Raw genomic sequence first — 18,605 nt, 5'->3', positions numbered from 1 at the left:
AGAAGAAACTTTGTGGATCTCCTGAGAATCTTATCACAGTTTACTCCATTGTGAGACAAAGGCCATATCCATAAATCTCTTCAAGATAAGCCCTTCCTTCTATATGGTAGGCCTCTGATGAGATTGCTGAGGGACAACTCTCTAAATGCTCTTAAAACCCCTACTGTTTGACTCAAGAGGTCTTTGAGACAACAACTTGGATCTTTCTGAGGTTTTGAAGGATTTTAAAGTCACATCCTCAGCTTCATTTGTAGAACATGTTTTCCTGAGAGTGTCTTGGATTTGCTGTTTCCCAGAATCTACTCCTTAATTTTAGCAACACTGGTCAAATGAAGAAGCTAGGAATTTTCAAACTCAGCAGTTCCACGCTCCTTTTTGTTTAACAGTACTTCCTTTGATTGGTCCCTCTCCTTTTACATTTTATATATAAGCAGCAAGAAGAAACCATTCTGCTTACAAAATTCCCTTAGCTAGATCACCTAGTTCATTGTGTACATTTTCCTGCTTCTCATTTTATAGCCGGTGACAGAGTTCCTAAACTTTCTGCCACTACAGAACAAGAATCTCCTTCCTCAAACTGCTGATAACATTTTTCTTAACTTTTCTTTAAGCTCTTACCCACAGTTTTCTCAAAGGCCTCAAACTTCCACTAACAATCTATTCAAGGCTTTTCAGGCTTTCACTAATGCCTCAAAATCTTTCTAGACTGTGTCCACCACTGAGTTCTAAAGACAGGCCTCCATTTCAGGTTGTTGTTATGGCAAAATAAAACCACTTTTGATACCAAAATCTGTACAATTTCTATATAACTACCCCAAAAGTTAACGTTTCAAATACAGTAAACTTCTGCACAGTTTCAATGGGACAGGAGGGGCATAGTCAGGTGGTTCTGGACCAGGATCTCTCCTGAGATTGCAGGCAGCATGTTTACCACAGCTGCAGTCATCAAAAGGCTTTACTTGAGTTTACTTAAGTTATGCACAGGTTGAAATGCTTTCTAAACTAGCATTTATCTTATGCGTTTTAAATCACAAAATTTAAGCAATTTATAATTTCACTACAATTTTATGGGTAACCAGCTGAAACCATTTTTACAACATGTAAAAACTCAGTAGTGATTGGGGCTTCCCTGGTGGCACAGTGGTTGGAAGTCCGCCTGCCGATGCAGGGGACGCGGGTTCGTGCCCCGGTCTGGGGGATCCCGCATGCCACGGAGCAGCTGGGCCCGTAAGCCATGGCCGCTGAGCCTGCGCGTCCAGAGCTTGTGCTCCGCAGCGGGAGAGGCCACAACAGTGAGAGGCCCGCATACCGCAAAAAAAAAACTCAGTAGTGATTATCAAAAGCTGAAGGGTTGTCTCCGTCAAAAGGGGCTATCTAGTCATCTTCCACTAGATTCCTAAACCAAAGATTCAGGGTCCTACTGTCAATAACAAAACCTGGTAGACACCACCCCAGTGTTTCTGACATGACTCTAGCCCAGCTACCACACCTATGATTTATGTTGTGAATGAAGATTTAGATTCCATAAAATTAAAGATAAAAGGCACAAAGAAAAGGGAGAAGGTTAAAATGTAGCATATATTAAAAGAAAACTAGAAAAGAAATGCATACAGGCAAAGTAAAAACAAAGGCTGAACTAAAATCCACACTGTACCAAAAGAACAGAAATTTAAATCAGTGAAACAGAAGACAAACTACAAAAATTCACTGAGGACGAAAGAAAAAATAAAAAGGTAAAACATAAGGGAAGAAACATAAGGGATAAATCATGGAAGGTAGAATGCAAAGAGCCAATCAAAAATAATGCACCATGCTACTACTGTAGATTAAGGGGCCACAAATTCTTTGCCACTCTTTTCATCAGGAGATGGACTCTGTTTCTCCTCCTCTTGAATCTAGGCTGGCCTTGTGACTTGTCTGACCAGTAAAATGTATTAGAACAAATGCTGTGCCAGCTCTGGTTCTAGCCTTTAGCAGGGCTGGTAGTTTGCATTCTCAGAAGCCAGCCAAATGCTCTGAAGTTCAGGCTGTCCTGCTGAAGAAAGGCAACAGGAAGGAGAACCAATTTACTCCCAGTCAACATTCAGCACCAAGGACCCAAATATGGGAGCAAAGCCTTCTGGGATCTCCCAGTTCTGCCTAGTTACCCTCTAAATGCAGCCAACTGAGTGACCCCAATTGAGATCACCAGAATAACCACTGAGTCAAACCACAGAATCATGAAAAATAATAAATCATTGTTTTAAACCACTAAGTGTTGGGTAATCTGTTATATAGCGGCAGACAACCAATGTAGCTATACTGCTCTAAAACGACACAGTACTTCTGTCAAAATATATAGCTATGTGTCTAGTCTGAAGTGCAAGATACTTGCACCCCAAGTCCTTGTTAGAAAGTATCATCTTAAACTATTTGAAAACCCAGCTTGTTTCAAAAGCCTGTTTAAAAATAATAGCTTTTCTATTCCTTAAATTATCCTCTGTTATTTACTTATTTGAAAAAATATTCTAAATTCTATCCTAGGATTAAGTCAGGCATAGAAGACTGAGATAAATTTTAATGCTACATCTTCCAATTGTACTGGCATCTACTTTAAGATGTTTTAAGAAAATTCCACTTGTGTAACTTCTGATTCCTTCCTTTGAGGACTTACTATGCAGTAGGCATTCAATAGCAAAGATAAACAAGGTAACTATGAAGCAGAATTGAAGGCAGGTAAAAAATTTATCACTCCCCTCTCTTTTCCAGGGAGTCAATCCCTGCCTAGTCTGTGCCCCCAAAGCACTTTGTACAAATCTCTTTTTTAATAATAATAGTAAAAACAGCTAACATTTATGAAGCACATACTATGTGCCTGGCGTAATTCAAAGCCTTTCACATGATTTAACTCAATCCTCACAATAATCTTCATAAGGTAAGAACTATTATTATCCCCATAATACAGATGAGGAAATTAACTCATCTTAAAGAGTCTCTTCCCCCACTTAGACTCTAGACTCTATGAAGGCAGGTGACCTGCATCTCCATATCCTCCCCAGTCTCCAGTACATACTTCTCTAATTTGATTAAAGAAATGAGTTTATCCAAGTACTAGAAATAAATATGCTCACTTATTTTACAGGAACAATTTTTCACTCTTCAGAAGCATAAAGTGGTAACACCTTTTTAGACTAAGATAAAATTGCTTGGGGCTAAATAAGTATCTCTGGGTAACTGGTAAGAAAAATTAACAAAAAAGAAGTTTATCAATTCATTGATAAACACAACTATTAAGACCTAAACTTCTACAAACAAGTCTAATTTGATAGTAATGTATTTTTATTCAGCACCATTTTAATGCTGAAAGCCATAAATATCACCCTGAAAGCTATATAAATTTGCATTAAAAAAAATTTTTAAAGAAGTCAGTGACAGAGGAATAAGAAAATAAGGGGTAGTACTCATTAAAATATATGGATGAAAAAATCCAAGTAAATATAAAATCCAAGTAAATATAAAACCTAACACTTTGAACGATGTAATTTGAGTCTTTTTGGGTTGGTAGAGTTGGAATCATCAGCTATAAAACCTGTGACTACCGATTTCATTGCATACTGACTTAAAAACAAAAAGGAAAACCTTTATATAATTGATTTGATACACTAAAAACTCACAATCCTCAGAAAACTGGCTAGAAACTGAAATTTGGATTCTGCAAGGAGAATCAAGTCAAATTGAGGATCATTTTACAAACATACTTCCTAATTCTCTATCAACTCAGAATACCAAACTACCTTTCTTTTTTTTTTTTTTTTTTTTTGGCGGTACGCGGGCCTGTCACTGTTGTGGCCTCTCCCATTGCGGAGCACAGGCTCCGGACACGCAGGCTCAGCGGCCATGGCTCACGGGCCCAGCCGCTCCGTGCGCCGCGCAGCACGTGGGATCTTCCCAGACCGGGGCACGAACCCGTGTCCCCTGCATCGGCAGGCAGACTCTCAACCACTGTGCCACCAGGGAAGCCCAAACTACCCTTATTTTCAGAAGGAGGCACAAGTCTAATACTCCTATATTTTAGAATAATCTCCACAGGGGTAAATTTTAGAGGATGCTGTGTGCCAAATTTTCAATCTGACCTCTATAAAGGTTGGAAATTGTCTCTGCTAGAAATCTAAGAACTGAAGTACAAACATTATAATTATATATATATGTATCTCAATACTTTTTGTGGCACACACTGTTGGTTCGCTAATGCAGTATCAATTCCCAATACCTTTTACCCTGGCCACCTCCCACTACAGACTGAAAGCCATCTTGAAACCTTGAAGCAACAACTGCAGGAATGAACAGCCAACAAACTAAAGGTAAAGAAGCAGAGAGAGCTTGAATCTTTGGTGATTTTATCCTTATCTGATGAACAACCAGCTACTGCCCACCTTTACCCTTTTTAGGTAAAATAAATAAACCTGCCTTTGTTACTGTTGGCTACCTCCTTATTCAGTTATTTTTAGCAGAATGCTTGCCTTACTAATACATTTAAAACATATAGAGAATATGGTTCTCTAATTCCTTTAAGTAAAAAAAAGTTATAGCACTTGTGTAAATAAACAATAGTCATACTGATGCCAAATGTATGACAATCCTATATATTTTCCCTTAATAATACTTTTCTGATTATAAAAGTTACACATTCAACTTCAGAAATTTTACAAAATACAGAAAAATATAATGAAGAAAACAACCCACTACCCAGAGATAACCACTTTTAATATTTTGGTATATTTCCTTCCAATCAATTTTTACACTTATATCAATATACAGAACTATGCTTTTTATTTTCATAAACTGGTATCATGCAGGATACAGTTTATTATTACTATTAACTAATACATGCACAAAGTAACAATAATTCAGTAACAGATGAAAGAACATAAGACTTAAAAATAAACTGTCTCTTCTACCATTCACACACAACCCCCCCACACCCTCACCATTCCACTTGTCAAAAATAGCCACTTTTAATACTTCTGGCATTATAGCTCTTTTTCTTATCACCTGTGACCGTATCAACTGACTTCCCACTATGAAGGTGAAAAATTGTTCCCCTTCACCTTTCTTCCCAATTTTTACTACTTTTATTTTCATTTTTAGTTTTTCTACTGGTTGATATCATAACATTAAAAAATATACTTAAGCCTCTATTCCTTGACACATGAATTTTAGATAGAATGTCTTAGTATGCAAATGTGGAAGATAAGGAAATTAGTGTTCTTACATGGCAAACATTTTTAGTCAACCACAGGATTAAAATGCAACTATCATTTGGCCTTACCCAATCCTGAGTGAGGAAGAAAAAAATATACATACTTGTTGCTGTAGTACTAATTCATTTAATTTAAGAAAAAGTGTTGGAAAAGATAGTAGTTTCATAATAGAGAGCAAATACAGGAAAACAAACTAATTTTTAAAAATTGTTAAAGACACACATAACTTTTAAAATGATAAAAGATGAAGACTGAGGAAGAGAGCACAACATTCAGGCCAGACAACAGAAAAGGAATACTAACTCCTCTTTTACACTTGTCTTCTCACAAGAGAGCCATCATAATGCAAACACTGATGTCCAAAGGTGCTGAGAAGATAGTAAGTTATCACTTTGAGTTCCAGTTAGCATCAATAATCTTTGAGAAATACAGAGCATCAGAAGGGTATTAAAAACAAAACAAAATAAAAACCTGTACGGGAAAGGATCCTTAACTGTTTTTATAGGAGAAAACAATAGATGAGCCTAAATATTAAATATTAGTAAACTTGATGTCAAAGTTAGCAATATCCTATAACATATTAAGTAGCAATAGCAGATACTGTTTATTAACTATTTAGTATATCCCATGTACTGTGATAAAAGCTAATCAAACATTATGATCTTTTATATGGTCTTACAACCATATAACACAGACATTATTATCATCTCCATCTTACAGATGAGAAATTTAAGGCATATTAAGACTGAGTATTTTGCCCCCAGTCAGTAGTAAAAGGCAAAGCCAAGACTTGAAGTTCCATTCTCTTAACCACTGGACTAAACTGACAGTATGAGTTCTTAAAAATGAGAAAAACAGATGGATGAGAAATAAGAATAGGTTCACTAGAAGCAAGTTCTATCAAAGTAGTCATTCTTTTCTGAATTACCATGTTGCAACAGCATAGACAAATCTCTAAGACATATTGTTAAGTGATTATGATGCCATTTATGGAAAATGAGACAAAACAGAAAGATCCAAATGTTTATACAGAATAGAGCACAGAAATCTCATTTCTTCAATTATTCCTATTCCTGTGCCCTGCCCAATTTTCTTGAATCCCAATCTCTGGGCAAGAGACAAATACTACTTACAGTTGGCATGTATCTTTCTGGTTCTCAAATATTTGAGGGAAAATTTGACTTTATACTGGCACAACACACTTGACACTAATATTTCTGAGAAGGAAAATAATAGTGGAGGAATTATATGGTACTCTATTTATTTGCTGCTTTGGTCTTTTATAAAAAGAACTCATATATGACTTCCATAACACAAATTTTTAGAATCGTAATGATGCTCAAAGAAAACAGGGCAAAAGTTTCTAAGTATGACGTCAATGGCCTCCTTGGAAGAGAAGTTTGATACAGCAGAATATGTAACACTTAAAAACCTTTGCCAAGACAAAACTAAAGTTAAAAGGCATAAACAAATCAGGAAAATATCAATATTTGCAACAGTGACAAAACAATCAATAAAATAACAGTATCCGGAATATATAAAAAGTTCTTACAAATAAATAAGAACATATACAATTTATGAACTTGACTAAAGACATAGGCTTCAATACAAAAACTGACTAAGGATAAGAACAAGCAATTTATTTGAGGAAAGCAATGGCTAAAAGCAGTAACAATAAAGCTAAGCCTCAGTAACAAAGAAATGTAAAATAAAATAGCAATATAATGGCAAAAACTAAAAAGGGGGGGAAGCAGGGGGAAGGAGAGATAAATTGGGAGACTGGGATTGACATATACACACTACTATATATAAAACAGATGACTAATAAGAACCTACTGTATAGCACAGGGAACTCTTCTCTATACTCTGTAATGACCTATATGGGAAAAGAATGTAAAAGAGAGTGGATATATGTATATGTATAACTGATTCACCCTGCTGTACAGCAGAAATTAACACAACACTGTAAATCAACTATACTCCAATAAAAACTAAAAAAAACAAACAAACAAAAAACCAAACAAACAAAAAAAAAAAGAATAACACCCAGTGATGGCTATGGTATGAGAAAGCACAAACTTTTACAAACTAGTGATGGGAAAGTATAATAAATACATTGTTACGTTCACTTCTGGGCACCACATTCTAAGACAAACTGAGATATTTCCATAGTAGGACAAGATTACGTATGAGAGAGCTAGAAACCATGTCATACAATAAACGAATTAAAGAAAAGAGAACACTTTGCTTAAAAAGAAGATTTTAGGGAAGACATCACAGTGACCTTGAAATATCTGAAGGCCTATCACATGGAAAACAGAACTTGTTTTATACTGCTCAGGAAGGCAAAACAAAGACCACTAGTGCTCAGAGCTGTTAAATAATGAAACAGTCATGCCTTATACAGTTAGATTTTAGTTACAATAAATGATCCATCAGAAACCCATCAGAAAAGATTCTTCTTATAAGCTTGGAAAGTTAAGTTTCATGAACTCAGAAGCACTTCTCAGTTCTAAGAGTAAAGCAAAAATTACCCTTAAAATATGGATAAACCTTCCAGAACTATGACCACTACTGTATTTTCACTACAGTGTCCCACTTACCTGGTTTAGATAACTTATATACTCACCTATTCTGGGACTAAGAGGGTTCTGCCCAGCCACCTCTGCCAGGAATAACCATTTAGTCAGTTCTACTAATTCCTACCCCATTAGTTCCTACACACAAAAACACACCAGATGTATGACCTGATCTGGAATCCCAAAACTCTATCCTAGGTACAGGCTGCTTTCACAACTGTGATGATCTATTCTATATGCCCTGCCTTGCTTCAGCTGTCCCAAATTGAGTTCCTTGCCCTGAAATCTGTGACATACTGCTATTTGAACGTCTAGAATTGTCTTCTTCCTCTTCCTTATTCATTCGTCAAAAATAGATTAAGAGCCTACTATGTTCAAGGCACTGGTAGACCCTATATGGGAAAGAAATATAGTTATACTGGACAAGTTTCCTGCCCTCAGGGAGTTTATAATGGAGAACGTAAAATAATGGGTCTATGTAATAACTAGTCAATATAAAGCCTCAAGGAAGCAAAGGCATGAAAGTGATGTAATATTAGAGACAAGAGAATTCATTCTAACTTTGTAAGACTGTGATGTGGGAAAATACCAAGGAGGTGATACTAAAACTTGGCTTTGAGGGTCATGAAAGATTTTCACCAACAAAGACAGAAGGGGAAAAAAAAAATGCCAAGCAGAAAAACTGGCATAAGTAAAAACATACCTATAAGAAAATACAGTGGTAGGTGCATGGTTATAACATCAGTAAGACAATGCGAACAGAATGCCAATATTTAAAGAAAGTTTCTCCATGTCAAAGGATACAGAAGCTATGGAGGTAGCTTCTCCAAGTGAGTTAACACAAGTTCAAGAGGTATAGCTTCCCTGCACTCCCCAATGGCACATGAAGTTTCCACCAGATGGAAGATACTCCCCTTTTCCGTTCTTAGAGAGTTTTAAACCCTCCTGTCCAACAGTTCTTACCCCCTCACCAGGTACTAATAATAGATTTTTTAAAAGAACTCCAGTACATTCTTGAGTGACAAGAAAGAAACAAAATATGAAGTATCATAAAATTGGCAATAAAGAAATTCCGCTATTGGTCCTGGCTCTGTCCCTGACTCAAAAAATGACCTGTTTTCTAATCTGTACAACAAATGGGTATAATACTAGACAACTTCCAAAGTCTCCTCTAGCTTAAAGTTCTATAAATTTACTTGGAAAAAAGGTTTAGCTATGTTTACAGGTGACTGGAGCTCACCTGGTTTAAACCATTGTTTCCTCAACCACAAAGGCAGATGAAACTTCTACTCCTCTTAATCTGTTATAAGTAATTAAATTAACAAATAACAAAACTAAGTGACTTATAAAGCTTGAACAATTTTAGATCTATACATTAAAACATATGCCTAGCAGAGTTCCACTTCCAGTGATTGTAGGGAGACTTGTATTAGGCTAACTTTCCCATACATAAAATTATAATTCTGTACAAAATACTAAAAAAAAAACTATTTGAAGGCAGTGGAAAGCACCAAAAGCAAGCAGAAACTGGGGGGAAGTTGGCCCCTGAAAGAAGGGAACTGCACTGGATGAGATTTGCATTTTTATATGGCTTTTTGCTTGAGGGGCTCCTCCATTCCTTGAGATTAGTGTGGATAAAAACTTAGACAAAAAAATCATAGTCTTGCTGGCTTAAGGAGTCAGATGATGGAGTTCAGAACTGCCAAAAACTTTTCATGGCTAGAAAGTAGAAAGGATAGCCCACGAGAGAGGGAGACACAGAGGAGCCCCCAAACCTGCACATAAACTCTGCCCGAATTCTAGATAAATACTGCATGTATAGGAAAAACTCCAATGCATAGGAAAAACTCCAATGAGCCTGAAAGCATAAAGCAAGAAGTGGGAGGAAAAAAGCAGAGATTTCAACTGCTTTTCACAACAGGAGAAATGAACTGTAGAGACTGAATAGAATCAAGTTAAGTACCAATTAGAACATAAAGCAGTGGTGTTCAGTAGGAAATAAGAGATCCACAACGAACTGTATACAGCTGAAAATTACCAGACATGTGAAGTAACAAGAAAATGTAATCATAGGCAAAGAAAAAAAACAATCAACAGAAACCAACTCCAAGAAAATCCTAATGTCAGAATTAGCAGACAACAGAACAACACTAGATGAAATGGACAAATTCCTCACAATACACAATTTACTCAAACTGACACAAGATGAAACAAAATCTGAATAGTCCTATATCTATTAAATAAATTGAATGTATTATAAAAAAACTCACAAAAATGCTCCAACCCAGATGGCTTCACTGATTGCATTTTATCAAACATATAAGAAATAAAACCCATCTTCTGCAAATTCCTTCAAAATTTGAGGGAATTCTCAACCTATCTTATGAGTCTACCATAACTTATGCAAAACCTGAAATGAAAATTATCAATCAATATTCTGATAAATGTAAAAAAGGACCCTTAACAAAGTATTAGTGAATCGAAACTGGCAACATGGGACTTCCCTGGGGGCGCAGTGGTTAGAAATCCACCTGCCAATGCAGGCGACACGGGTTTGATCCCTGGTCCAGGAAGATCCAACATGCCGCAGAGCAACTAAGCCCATGTCCCCCAACTACTGAGCCCGCGTGCCACAACTATTGATGCCCGGGTGCCTAGAGCCCATGCTTGCACCAAGAGAAGCCACCACAATGAGAAGCCCTAGCACCGCAACCAAGAGTAGCCCCCGCTCACCACAACTAGAGAAAGCCTGCACGCAGCAACAAAGACCCAACGCAGCCAAAAATAAAAATAAAATAAAATAAAATAAACTGGCAATATATTAAAGATCATCATGACCAAATGGGATTTATTCCAGCAATGAAAGTAGTATACTATATTAACATATTAAAAGAATAATAGGAAAAATTAAATGGTAATTTCAATAGATGCCAGAAAATCTCCTGAAAAAGCTGAATACCCACTCATGATAAAAACTCTCAGCAAACTAGGGAATAGTAGGGAACTTTCTCAACCCAATAAAGGGCAACAATGAAATCCTACATGATACTTAGTGGTAAAATAAATGCTTTCCCAATAAGATGAGAAATAAGGCAAAAATGTCCACTCTCACAAATTATACTCAACATTATACTAGAGGTCCTAACCAGTGAAGTAAGACCAGAAAAGTTAATTAAAGGCATAAAGACTGGAAAGGAAGAAACAGAACTGTGGCTCTTTGCAGATGACTATCATCACAAAATATTTAGAGTAACTAACATTAACAAGTGAAGTTAATGAGACTGTAGGATATAAAATCAATACACTGACTCAACTGTTGATTAGTAAGGTGTATAATGGCAATTTTATAATTATATAACCCTAGAATGCATATGAAAGCTATTTGATGGTTCTCTCCATTTGGTTTACTTAAAATTTTCAAAACAAATATATTGAAACAATAGGAAAAACAAATTTCACATTACAGCAAATACATTAAATCTCCAAGTTTCAATGCTATTAGAAAATACATTTAATTTTTCCATGTTTCTTCTCCATTTATAACATCAATAGTCAAAGCGAGCTTCTCTAATCTACCATGTGGTTTATATAGTCACTACCACCACTACCACTGCTTTTTACTCTCTATGGAAAACGCTTGCTGCTGAGTAGTAAACAGGAAATCATACTGTCATTTTCTCTCTCCTTAATCACTTTATAATTTATTTCAAAAGTCACTTTGTGAATAAAACATGAACAAAATGTACACAAGTACATACAAATGAAAGGAGAAGGAAAGACCCTTGGACTTAGATAAGCACCCCCAAAAATGCACACTTTGTTTTCTGTAACAACTTACAATTGACTAGATCACGACACGTGTTAAAAACATAACCAAGCTTACATTCTTCGTTACTGAGGTATATTTTGCACAGTGGGGATTAAGCTGTTTTGTGAGAAAACTCATAAACATATAAAGTTTTAGCTTAGAATCAACAAATACTAACATTCTAGTTCATCTAATCAAACCATTTCATAGGATATAACACAAATGTCATTCAATAGATACAGTTTATGGATATCCCTGAATTGGAAACTATAAGTACAAGGCAAACTAGGGAAAAAGTTCTTTAAAAGCACAAGGTGGTTACACACAAAAAACACAACATGAAAATTAGATTTGTTAAATACAACAAAAAGTGTAAGCAATTAATATATCATGCATTTTCATCAATCAAAATGTTTTAATGATAAAACTACCTCTTAGATTTGTACCAATTTCAAAACATCAAGATGATGAGTTGACTAGAAATACATTACAAATTTTAACTTGTTATCAAAGGAACTGGCTCTCCACATTAATAAAAGACTACTTAGGTTTTTAAGAAACAGTACTATTAACCAAACAAAATTTTATGAATTACAATAAACCCTTATAGAATATTATTACAATATACTTATTTCTATAATTTAAACCATTTAAGCAGGTTAAATTTCCCATTTTATTAATACAATAACTTTCTTAAGAGCAAATATTACTACTAAGCTGTAATGGAAACTAAGAAAGCAAAACTTTTGACATCTAGTTTAAAGACTGAGTTACCTAGAGTATGCCTACAGGCTGGTCTTTGAAGAAGGTAAATTAAGAAGTGTCTAATATATATGCAGATGCCTCTTATCCTGATGTGCAGTCAAACTGTGAGGTGCTCTCCTAGGACCAGTAAGAAGGAAAATGCAGATAATACTCCAGTTTGCAACTGACGTTTCTTTTATTGTCATTTCTTACACCAACAATACTATGTTAATGTGTTATCTCAATTAATACTCACCATTTTGCAATTGCTCCAGATAAGTACAGGAAAAAAGGTTTCACTACTGATCTACCACTAATAATCGAAGTTAGGAAAGCATTTATCCTACATGATATCACTAATTATCTTTAAGTTTTTTCTTCCTTTTCTAGGAAGATATTTACTGAAGAGCAACTTATTAACACTAAAATTACAAATAAAATGAGATTATACCTGGATAGGAGCTAAGAACTGATTCATAAATACAGGTTTGAGAAAAAGGACTGATAGTCAAAGTAAGAACTATAAATTTTTCTATATTTATTTATTTTATTTATAGTTTAATAGTTTAAAACCACTCCTCTACATACATTATCTCGCAATGCTTACAATCACACTGTGAGGTAAAGGAGGCAGATATATTCATTTTCAAATGAGTATACCAAAGTTCAGGTGATAATAATCTACCCAGGGTAATAAGCAAGGAGCAAATAATAATTAATAACCTTTCAGAAGAAATTCTTTGAACCGAAATATAAGCAAACAACAACAGACTATATAATGAAATTTGCTTGACTAAAACATAAAATTATTATTAAAATAATACTGAAAATCTCTAAAGGGATAAATTAAGAGTGGAAGAAAAAAAATGTCCAACTGTTTCAACTAATCCTTTCAAGAGTACAGTTAAACAATAGCATCACAAATCCTCACTCAGTGAAATCTAACTTATCAAAGTATAGGGAAAACACATAAATTGTAAAAATAGAGGACACTATCTGTAACCCCAGTCTTTCATTCAGAAATATACACAGACTAAAAGGGATCACCAGACGCCTGAAGAAAACAACCACTACCAAAAAAAGAACCAAAATAAACAAACTGGAAGAATTATTCAATGAGGAGAAAAAACTTAAAATGTTTTTAGTGTCGTAAGATTACAGATTATATTATATATGTAAAATAAGAGCTGGTGACTATGAACTAGATGGAATTCCCAGAAATATAAAGTAAAAGCTGAGATAAGTAATTCAATAAAGGGCAAGAGAGTCAAGGAAATCTCTCAGAACAAAGAGAAAAAACAAAGATAAAAAAAAAGAAAAACTTCAAAACAGAGTATTGGTATAGAAGCTCTAGGGAAAAAAACATGAAAGAATACAGAGAACATAGAAGGGAAAAAATAATGAAAGAAATACAGAAGATTGCTCAGAACTGAAGAACAGCCCACATTTTCAAAGGATCCACCAAATGCTTTATAGGATAAATTAAAAAGGACTATAACCCATCCTCCTTAAATTTCATAACACCAAGGATAAAGAGGCATCAACACAAAAAGCTTCCAGAAAACAAAAACAGGCTACCTACAAAAATACTATCCATATTAGCATCAAACCTCTTATCAGTAAAACTGGTTACTAAAAGGTAATGAAACACAACCTTCAGAATGCTGAAGGAAAATAATTTTAAACTTGAACTCTATACCCAGCCAAGGGCATGTATCAGGTGCAAAAGTGAAAAGGACACTTCAAAAATGGTGTTGACAAGCACCCAAACACATTCCTTCTGAAAACGGTACTTCAGGAAGTACTCCAGAAAACTACAAAATAAATCCAAAACAAAAAGAAAAAAGACATGAGAGCTAAGAAAACACTTTTCCAAAAGTGCAATTAAATAATGATATTAGCTAAGCATTATACTCAGAAAAAAGTCAGTTCATATTAGAACTTCAACAAACAGTATGATTAAAAAGCTAGATAACCAAGTGATATGATGAAGAAGGGACACCCTCTTCTACCAACAGGGGGAAAATGTAGTAATTAGAAAATTCAAAAATAAGTTATATGCCAAACTAGAAGCCAAACTGAAGTATGGGATGATCTTGAGTACCAAGAGAGTATAAAAATCCATCTATTCAATCCAAAAATGGGCAGAAGACCTAAACAGACATTTCTCCAAAGAAGATATACAGATTGCCAACAAACACATGAAAGAATGCTCAACATCATTAATAATTAGAGAAATGCAAATCAAAACTACAATGAGATACCATCTCACACCGGTCAGAATAGCTATCATCAAAATATCTACAAACAATAAATGCTGGATAGGGTGTGGAGAAAAGGGAACCCTCTTGCACTGTTGGTGGGAATGTAAATTGATACAGCCACTATGGAGAACAGCATGGAGGTGCCTTAAAAAACTAAAAATAGAACTACCATACGACCCAGCAATCCCACTACTGGGCATATACCCTGAGAAAACCATAATTCAAAAAGAGTCATGTACCAAAATGTTCACTGCAGCTCTATTTACAATAGCCAGGATATGGAAGCAATGTAAGTGTCCATCGACAGATGAATGGATAAAGAAGATGTGGCACATGTATACAATAGAATATTACTCAGCCATAAAAAGAAACGAAACTGAGTTATTTGTAGTGAGGTGGACAGACCTAGAGACTGTCATACAGAGTGAAGTAAGTCAGAAAGAGAAAAAATTCTGTATGCTAACACATATATATGGAATCAAAAAAAAAAAGAAAAGAAAACGGTCGGAAGAACCTAGGGGCAAGACAGGAATAAAGATGCAGACCTACTAGAGAATGGACTTGAGGATACGGGGAGGGGGAAGGGTAAGCTGGGGCAAAGTAAGAGAGTGGCATGGACATATATACATTACCAAACGTAAAATAGATAGCTACTGGGAAGCAGCCGCATAGCACAGAGATATCAGCTCAGTGCTTTGTGACCACCTAGAGGGGTGGGATAGGCAGGGTGGGAGGGAGGGAGATGCAAGAGGGAAGAGATATGGGGACATATGTATATGTATAACTGATTCACTTTGTTATAAAGCAGAAACTGACACACCATTGTAAAGCAATTATACTCTAATAAAGATGTTAAAAAAAAAAATCCGGGCTTCCCTGGTGGCGCAGTGGTTGAGAGTCCGCCTGCCAATGCAGGGGACGCAGGTTCGTGTCCCGGTCCGGAAAGAACCACATGCCGCGGAGCGGCTGAGGCCACAACAGTGAGAGGCCCGCGTCCGGCAAAAAAAAAAAAAAAAATCCATCTATTCTCTATGGATCCCATCATACTACTCTGTTTAGCAGTATTATGTACATAATCATAATATGGATTAATGCTTTTTAGAGGCCACAACAGTGAGAGGCCCGCGTCCAGCCAAAAAAAAAAAAAAAATTCATCTATTCTCTATGGATCCCATCATACTACTCTGTTTAGCAGTATTATGTACATAATCATAATATGGATTAATGCTTTTTAGAATCAGCAAATATAACTATTATAAACCTTAAAAATATAAAATCAATGTTACAGTTGACATAAAATGGGAAGGGAATGTGGAATTCAAGGGAAAGATTGTGAGGGGTACTAATTTTCCTCAACTTATAAAGTGGCAATTCTACTTTCTAGAATTAACGGTGCAAGTGCGAGAAGTTTAATCACAAACACCAAAAAATAAACAAATATCAATAAAAGGAAGAAGGGCAAGAATAGGCATTAAAAGTTTAAATTCTTCATTTTTTCACAATGAAGATATACTAGATTACTTAAGATTCATCAAAAATAATGTTTAGCATATTATATATAAAACTGGGATAGAGCTTCCCTGGTGGCACAGCAGTTGAGAGTCCACCTGCCGATGCAGGGGACACGGGTTCGTGCCCCGGTCCGGGAAGATCCTACATGCCGCGGAGCAGCTGGGCCCGTGAGCCATGGCCGCTGAGCCTGCGCGTCTGGAGCCTGTGCTCCGCAACGGGAGAGGCCACAACAGTGAGAGGCCCGCGTCCGGCAAAAAAAAAAAAAAAAAAAAAAAAAAAAAAAAAAAAAACCTGGGATAATAATCAGCAGAAGAATTAAAAATAGAAAAGGTCTCTCTGAGGAAAGAAACTAGTTAGAAGAGGTAGAGTTACTTTTCATTCTATACCTTGTGTACTATTCAAATTCTTATACTTATATGACTATTACATCCCAAAATACACACACACACACACACACACACACACACACACACACTCATTACAATCCCCATTCACTAAACAATTCAGGAAAAACACTGAGAAATTCTTTTTCATTTTTCTATATTCCATGCACTATACACCAAACTTCTATTTTGGTATTTCAAACAAGACACAATTAATTAAATAAGACTCAAGAACCACCCAAAACCCTTGAAAAAATGTGGTGATAGTAATAGCTTACATTTGTGTTAGAACTGCCAAAACACATCCACACCCACTATCTCATTTAATCCTCACAACAGTCTTGTGAGAGCAAATTTTTGAGATTAATAAAGTAAAACTCGGGCTTCCCTGGTGGTGCAGTGGTTGAGAGTCCACCTGCCGATGCAGGGGACACGGGTTCATGCCCCAGTCCGGGAGATCCCACATGCCGCGGAGCAGCTGGGCCCGTGAGCCATGGCTGCTGAGCCTGCGCGTCCTGAGCCTGTACTCAGCAACAGGAGAGGCCACAACAATGAGAGGCCCGCGTACCGCAAAAAAATAAATAAATAAATAAAGTAAAACTCCAAAAGGTTTAAGTTATTTGCCAGCCCCCCCCCAACAAAATAGGAAAAATAATATAAATGTAATGGACAAGTTAAAAATTTTTTTAAATAACTTCTATACAGCACTGAAATGTGAAAATGCTTTCCAAATGTATAATATGAGAATAACATGAGAAAAATTAAACAACAGTACGAATAGCCACTTTGGAAAACAGTTTAGCAGTTTTTATAGAGTTAAACATACACTTACCATATGACTCAGTAATCTCATTCTTAGGTTAATACCCAAGAAAAATGAAAACATATCACACAAAGACGTGCACTCAAATGATCACAGCAGCTTTATTCATAACAGCCAAAAACTAGAAACAACCCAAGTGTCCACCAACTGGTAAACAGGTAAATTGTGGTATGTCCAGATAGTGGAATACCACTCAACAAGAAAAAGGAACAAACTAATGATATATACAACAACATAGATGGATCTTTAAAGTATTATGCCATGTGAAAGTAACCAGACACAAAGGACTACATATTGTATGATCCTACTTATATGAAATTCTAGAAAAGCAGAATTATAGTAACAGCAAATCAGTGGTTGCCAGAGTTCAGGGAAGAGGACTGACTGTGCAGGGGAATGAGGGAACTTGCTGGGATGATAGAAATATTCTATATCATGATTTTAGGGTTTGTTACACTAGTGTATAAATTTAGCAAAATTCATCAAAGTAAAAAGTGGTGGATTAAAATTGGTGAATTTTATTGTACGTAAATTACAACTCAATAAGGCCAATTTTTTTTTTTTTTTTTGCGGTACACGGGCCTCTCACTGCTGTGGCCTCTCCCGTTGCGGAGCACAGGCTCCAGACGCGCAGGCTCAGCGGCCATGGCTCACAGGCCCAGCCACTCCGCAGCATGTGGGATCTTTCCTGACCGGGGCACGAACCTGTGTCCCCTGCATCGGCAGGCGGACTCTCAACCACTGCGCCACCAGGGAAGCCCAATAAGGCCGATTTTTAAAAACTCATTAACACATAATCATATTTAACTATTGACAACAGCTTTTTAGCCTAAGTATTAACTACAGAACTTCAAAGAATATTAAAAATCACTAAATTATTAAGAGGTAACTTTTAACCAGAAAATAGATATATGAGAACTTAAAAGCTCTGAGAATGTAGCCATCTTCATCCTACTGAATTTGGCCATGTGGATAAACAGTAGTTGCCTGGCAACTAATCTAAACTCTAGTCTAGATTTCTAATAAACACACTGACTACATAAGCAGGTGATCTCATGGAGCATAAACTAAGCTTTACATTGAAGAGTTCCTTTAGTATTAAAAAATAATAATGCATTTGAATTATTTATCTAAAGTATTTAAATAACTTTAAGAAATAATAATTATTTCTTATTAACAAGGAATAATAAAAGTAGATCATGAAAAATTAATATATGAAATTAAACATACATACACACACACACACACACAC

At 35.9% G+C, this 18,605-nt stretch overlaps 1 protein-coding gene across 1 annotated transcript in view; it reads right to left on the bottom strand.

The window, feature by feature from the left end:
* AKT3 (AKT serine/threonine kinase 3) overlaps nt 1-18,605 on the bottom strand; it is a 393,469-nt gene that overhangs the window by 363,762 nt on the left and 11,102 nt on the right. The window lies entirely within an intron of this gene.

The sequence above is a fragment of the Lagenorhynchus albirostris genome, chromosome 2, assembly GCF_949774975.1.
Source record: "Lagenorhynchus albirostris chromosome 2, mLagAlb1.1, whole genome shotgun sequence".
NCBI lineage: Eukaryota > Metazoa > Chordata > Mammalia > Artiodactyla > Delphinidae > Lagenorhynchus > Lagenorhynchus albirostris.
The sequence above is the reverse complement of the archived record's forward strand: the minus strand, read 5'-3'. Positions and strand labels throughout refer to the sequence as shown.